The sequence below is a fragment of the Arachis hypogaea genome, chromosome 9 (genome assembly GCF_003086295.3).
Source record: "Arachis hypogaea cultivar Tifrunner chromosome 9, arahy.Tifrunner.gnm2.J5K5, whole genome shotgun sequence".
In the NCBI taxonomy this organism is placed as follows: domain Eukaryota; kingdom Viridiplantae; phylum Streptophyta; class Magnoliopsida; order Fabales; family Fabaceae; genus Arachis; species Arachis hypogaea.
Genome location: NC_092044.1, coordinates 29670780 through 29677792, shown reverse-complemented (window position 1 = coordinate 29677792; position 7013 = coordinate 29670780). Strand labels below are relative to the sequence as shown.

The 7013-nt window shown below is 37.5% G+C and overlaps 1 non-coding gene across 1 annotated transcript; it reads left to right on the top strand.

Moving 5' to 3' along the window:
- Nucleotides 1-205: 205 nt before the first annotated feature.
- On the top strand, nucleotides 206-313 carry LOC112713709 (small nucleolar RNA R71). Its single transcript, XR_003158679.1, has one exon. It is a non-coding gene; the product is annotated as a small nucleolar RNA R71 (small nucleolar RNA).
- The last annotated feature ends 6700 nt before the right edge of the window (nucleotides 314-7013 follow it).

Genomic DNA, 7013 nt, shown 5'->3' with positions numbered 1-7013 from the left:
TGCTAAAGGATACCTCTGTAATAGCTCTTGACCGGCTTTGTTTTTGCCTGTGATTCCTAGTGGATTCAGCTAAGTCGCTGATTAATTGCCATGCCTCATCAATAGTCTTGTACTTTTTCATAGACCCATTGCTAGCACCTTCCAATGTGGTCTTATCTTGAGGCTTCATGCCCTGTGTGAAGTAGCCGAGCAACACTATCTTTTAAATCATATGGTGGGGACATGCTTCCAGAAGATTGTTGAAGCGCTCCCAGTATTCGTAGAGAGTCTCAGATTTTTCCTGAACAATCATGGAAATGTCTTTCCTCAGTTTATCGATAACTTCAGCTGGAAAGAATTTTTTCAAAAATTCTCTTCTAAGCGTATCCCAGTTAGACACAGTTGCTCCGGGTTGAGTGTAGTACCACTCTCTTGCCTTTTCCTCAAGAGAGAATGGGAATGCTTTTAACAGAATAGAAGTTTCATCAACACCATCACGCTTAACAGTAGAACAAGCTGTCTGGAAATCCCTAAGGTGCTTGATAGGCTCTTGAGTAGGTAAGCCATGAAACTTGGGCATCAAGTTGAGTAGTGCATTCTTTATTTCAAAATCTACAACCACTGCTGGGTGATACGCCTGATACAGCTGCAGTGTGAATCTGGGGCTCCAGCTTCCTGGATAGAAACTCTCCTAGGTGCTGCCATATTATATGCACGTGAATCAACTGAATCAGTAGTAGAGGAGCTTGTTTCTTCCTCAAATGGCAGTTCAGACTCGCTCTCGGATGAGACTGGTGAATTGAAGTTAATCACTTCACCACCATCAGAGGCTAGCCGACGTCGAGCTCGCCTAATACGTGAAATAGTTCTTTCAATTTCGGGATCAAAAGTGGCTAAGCTCAAATCAGGCAATGAACGAGTCATTCAGTGGAAGAGACATATAGCTCATGATAACAAAAACAAAATAAAATGCAAATAAATAAATTTCAATCAATAAATTAGCACACTATGCAACTCCCCGGCAATGGCGCCAAAAATTGACATGGCAGAAATTGGCAGATTAAGAAATTAATATGAGAGATACGTTGCAAGTACAGTTCTTAACCAACAAAAATCCGTTTATCAATTTAGAAGGGTTGTCACAAAATTAGAATTAAAATACTGGGAGCATGAATCCCAGGTCGTCTCCCACGAGTTGCAGGAAGATGTGCTATCTTATTAATCAGAGGTTTTCCAAAATGGTTTTGAGTTGGATAAACAGGAAATTAAATCAAAGAATTGATGTAATTTAAATAAAAATCTTGACCAGGAGTGGATTAATCGGAAGTTCTATCCTTGTTGGAGTTTTTTCAAGATCAATTGATAATTGAAGATTGTTCTACTTAGTTATTCTTTACTAGGTAAAGGAGAGTCAAGTAAGGTGGAAGTCTACTTCTATTCACAAGTTCTAATCCTCTCCCTTGGGAAGGATTAGTGTCAGTGACTAGAGAGCAATCCAACAATAAACCTAATTACAATTCTACTCTTGAGCATTCCAACTCAAGGGTCTCCTTTCAATCAACTCCCAATCAAGTTAGAGAACTACTCGCTCATCATAAATGTAAATTTCACAAAATAAAAATAAGGAATAAAGGAAGACATGATAGACAATAATCAAAAAGATCAATTAAAAATAAAAATGGTTCTTGTATTAATAAATTCTAAAATTAATCAAATTGTAACTCTGAACAAATTAAGGATATGAAAGAGTAAGCAACAAGTAAAGAGAACAAACTAGAGTGATGAAGTATTGCGGAGGTAATAACTCTTCTCAATATCCCAAGCCAAAAAGCAATAAAAACCAAATCCTAAGAACTATGAATGTGTAGAGAAAAAACCTAGAGGAGGAGTAAAATCAGATCTAAAAAACTAAGAATTATGTGGAATGAATGTTGTTTTGTCTCTGCATGTTCCTTGGCTCTAATCTGCATTTCTGGGCCAAAAACTAGATTAAAATGCAGTCCAGAATCTATGTCAGTGACTTCTGTAATTCTACAGATCGCGCACGTTACGCGACCGCGTCATCCACGCATTCGCGTCACTCAGCGTTTTCTGTGCCACGCGTGCGCGTCGTCCACGCATTCGCGTCACTCGTGCAGCTTCCAATCTACGCGGTCGCGTCAGGTACGCGAGCGCCACTACGATTTCCTCCAGTTCGCGCGGTCGCGTGAGCCATGCGCCTGCGTCGCTTCTCGCTGATCATCTCCTAAATTTCTTATGTTGCTTCCATCTTTGCAAGCTTCCTCTCCATTCTCTAAGCCATTCCTGCCCTATGAACCCTGAAACACTTAACATAGAGATCACGGCATCGAATAGTATAAAGAAGAATAAAAATATACAATTAAAAGATCTTTAGGAAGCAAGTTTTCAATCATAGAACATTTTCAGGAAGGAATTGAAAATACATGCAAATCATATGAATAAGTGGGTGAAGACTTGATAGAACCACACAATTAAACACAATATAAATCATAAAATAATAGTTTATCAACTATAAACTGAATAGCGCTTATGAATCTCTAGCAGAGTTAGATAAATACTAGTTCCTCTACATTGTTGCCAAGGACAAATAAGAGAAGATGTAGTTTGAAGAACATTTTGAAATTTAAAATATTTAACATTTTAATAAAATAAAAAAGCACATACCGTTAGAGCCAAGAAAAATGAAATCAAAACAAAAAGCTAAACAACATTTATAGGAACCTCCTCCTTATTAACGTTATGCCACAATGATGACAAGGGCATGGCCCCATCTGTTGAGAAAGCATAAGCCATCCTGTACATTTTTTAAGTACTTAAATATAAGCAACTTAAAGCCTCTAATATGCAAATGCAAATTGCACAGCACCAAATTTTAGGTACATTTACCTTGAGTTGCTGGTAATTGAACCCATACCACAAAAAAATATGGCAATAGCAATAATCACCAAGCACATAATATCCCTAAATCCATGGCCATATCTTTTCTTGAATGTCATATAAAATATTTGAGCAATGGCATATCCACCAGCATCATTGTCTTCACTCAATAGATAAGGGATATCAGTAACTGGTGGACGAAATTGTGATTGCCCTCTTTGTATTTGCATGAGATTTATTTAATGGCTCTTTGGCATATGTGATCACAACTACGTTCAACTTAACCAGCAAGTGTACTGGGTCATCCAAGTAATACCTTACGTGAGTAAGGGTCGATCCCACAGAGATTGTTGGTATGAAGCAAGCTATGGTCACCTTGTAAATCTCAGTTAGGCAGATTAAATGATTATGGATTTCGAAAATTAATGATAAAAAGAAATAAAATAGGATAGAAATACTTATGTAAATTAATGGTGGGGATTTTAGATAGGCGTGTGGAGATGCTAGAATCCTCTCGAATCTCTGTTTTCCTATTGCTTTCATCCAATTCTTCTTACTCCTTTCCATGGCAAGCTGTATGTAGGGCATCACCGTCATCAATGACTACTTTTCATCCTCTCGGAAAAATGGTCCTATGCGCTGTCACTGCACGGCTAATCGTCTGGAGGCATCACCCTTGACAATGGCTACATCCCATCCTCTCAGTGAAAATGGTCCAAATGCTCTGTCACAGCACGGCTAATCATCTGTCGGTTCTCAATCAGGTTGGAATAGAATCCATTGATTCTTTTGCGTCTGTCACTAATGCCCAGCCTTCAGGAGTTTGAAGCTCGTCACAGTCATTCAATTCCGGAATCCTATCGGAATACCACAGACAAGGTTAGACTTTCCGGATTCCCATGAATGCCGCCATTTATCTAGCTTATACCACGAAGATTTTGTTGGGGAATCTAAGAGATATGCGCCCGACCTAAGGTAGAACGGAAGTGGTTGTCAGTCACGCGTGTTCATGGGTGAGAATGATGATGAGTGTCACGGATCATCACATTCATCAAGTTGAAGTGCAACGTATATCTTGGAATAAGAATAAAAGAGAATTGAATAGAAAATAATAGTAATTGTATTGAAACTTGAGGTACAGCAGAGCTCCACACCCTTAATCTATGGTGTGTAGAAACTCCACCGTTGAAAATACATAAGTGAAAGGTTCAGGCATGGCCGAATGGCCAGCCCCCATGAAGGTGATCAAAAGACCGAATGGTCAAAAGATCACCTAATACAATAGTTAAATGTTCTATTTATACTAAACTAGCTACTAGGGTTTACATGAGTAAGTAATTGATGCATAAATTCACTTCCGGGGCCCACTTGGTGTGTGCTTGGGCTGAGCTTGATATATCCACAAGCTGAGGCTTTTCTTGGAGTTGAACACCAAGTTGTAACGTGTTTTGGGCGTTCAACTCCGGGTCGTGACGTGTTTCTGGCGTTTAACTCCAGACAGCAGCATGTACTTGGCGTTGAGCGCCATTTTACGTCGTCAATTCCCGAATAAAGTATAGACTATTATATATTGCTGGAAAGCTCTGGATGTCTACTTTCCAACGCCGTTAAGAGCGCGCCATTTGGAGTTCTGTAGCTCCAGAAAATCCATTTTGAGTTTAGGGAGGTCAGATTCCAAGAGCATCAGCAGTCCTTTTGCCAGCCTTTTTCAGAATTTTGCTCAAGTCCCTCAATTTCAGCCAGAAATTACCTGAAATTACAGAAAAACAAACAAACTCATAGTAAAGTCCAGAAATGTGAATTTAACATAAAAACTAATGAAAACATCCCTGAAAGTAGCTTAAACTTACTAAAAACTACCTAAAAACAATGCCAAAAAGCGTATAAATTATCCGCTCATCAGTAACTGCAAAGATAATGCCGAATATGTAACCAAATCCAAAAATAGTAGATATTCCAACTGAGATGATAATTCCTTTTGGTCCATTTATATTAGATCTCTAGGTTTCCATCGTCTGAAAATTGAAGTTTTCAATGAAAGAAATATCTTAGTCCAATCCTTTAATCACTCAACCAGTCAAGTTAAATTTTAGAGATATTAGTGACTTAATTAGAGGTTAATTACTTCTGGATGTTGGCTACCACAATGTGTTAGTTTCTTGATAGTCACCATCCTATATGTAGTGTGTATCTCTAATGTAAATCTAAATCTCACTATTACCAAAATCCAATACTAACTTTCTCAATTTTCCCCTTGTTTATCTGTCAGCATTGATTATAACGGTAAATGAATAGCACCAATATTGGCTATGTTCAAAAGCAGCTCAGTCATTAGATCAACGCTATATCTTTCAAAATAAAATGGGAATACTTCTATAATTGCTGTCTATGATATTGAATTGATGAGTTATTTTGGTTATTGTTCAAGTGTGTTATCATATTTTGGTTATTATTAAGTGTTATTTACTTTTATGTGTTGAAGTGTAGATTTTTTGTTGATGGTTTTTCAATATTTGATGGCATAAATGTAAAAATTTAGTAAAACTAATAATTAAAAGATTATGATAGACTAAAATGCTTGGTTGCTATAATACAGATCTACACTTAGCGACCGAATTAGAGACTAAAATGTTAGTCACAAATTAGCGACCGAATTAGCGACCAAAATAACGGTCGTGAATTGGAGACCAAAACAGTGGTCGCAAATTAGTGACCGATGTAGCGACTGAAAAGTTGGTCGCTATTTAGCGACCAATTTAATCAGTGACCGATTTGTTTAGCGACTGAAAAACCCCATTTTCAGGGTTTATCTTGTGTTGAATTTAGAGGGCTTTGTCAATGTGTCTCACATTTATTAAATAAAATAGCATGGTTTTGTAATTCTCCCTTGAATTATGCTTAAGTGTGAAAACATACTTTTTAGGCCTTTAATTTGATAGTTTAAATTTACCTTTAATTCCACTAGATACCTTAATGTGTTTGTTATTGAATTCAGGTTGAAAAGGGCTGGAAATGGATCAAAGGAGTGAAGAGAAAAGCATGCAAAGTGGAGAACTCATGGAAAAGTAAGGATTTGGAGAACACTCATCGACGTGCATGCGTGCACTACGCGTACGCGTGGATGTGAAGTTGTATGGCGAAGCGTACGCATGGATAATAAAATGTCAAGCGACCCGTACGCGTGACCCATGCGTACGCGTCGATGCTCGCACGTGACTTCAATAAAGTGAAAATGCTGGGGGCAATTTCTGAGCTTCCCAGGCCCAATTCCAATGGATTCTAGAGACTATTTCATGCAGAATTGAAGATTGGACAAAGGGGGGAGAACTTAGTGTAGTTAGGATGAGCCTTTAGTTAGTTTTCTAGAGAGAGAAGCTCCCTCTTCTCTCTAGAATTAGGTTAGGATTAGGTTAATCTCTCTTAGATCTAGGTTTAATTTCATGTTTTTATCTTGTTCTCTTTACAATTCCTTGTTATAGTGCCTTGATTTTCCTTTCTCTTCTTGCTAATTTCTCATTTTGGGTATGTTTATGTTATGAACACTCTTGTCAATTTCAATTTCCTTTAATGCAATTTGAGGTATTTCATGTTAATTTTTCTTTCTTTAATTGTTAGTGTTGATTACTTGTATTGGGTAGTAGTAGATTTTATTAATTCTTGCACTTTACTATGCTTTTCTCTTTTATGCCTTCCAAGTGTTTGACAAAATTATTGGAAGGGTGTTAGAGTAGATCTTTATGTTCTTGGCTTGGGATGTTAACTTAGGAACCCTTGAGTTACTAATGTCCAAGTGATTGATAATTGGGATCCGTTGACACTAGCTCTCACTAAATCAAGTAGTGAAATGGTTAGGACTTATGGACTAGGATTGATGAAGCTCATTTAACTTTCCTTCACTTGTTAAAGGATGACTTAATGGGATCGATCCTTGCAATTATCATATTATGGTTAGTAATAAGGATAGACATCCTTAACCATCAACCCTTGCCAAGACCTTTTTATAATTTAAGTTTCATTTACTTTCTTGTCATTTACTTTTCTTGTCCCTTATTCAAAACCCCAAAACACACAATACATAACCAATAATTGAGCACACTTCCCTGTAATTCCTTGAGAGACGACCCGAGGTTTAAATA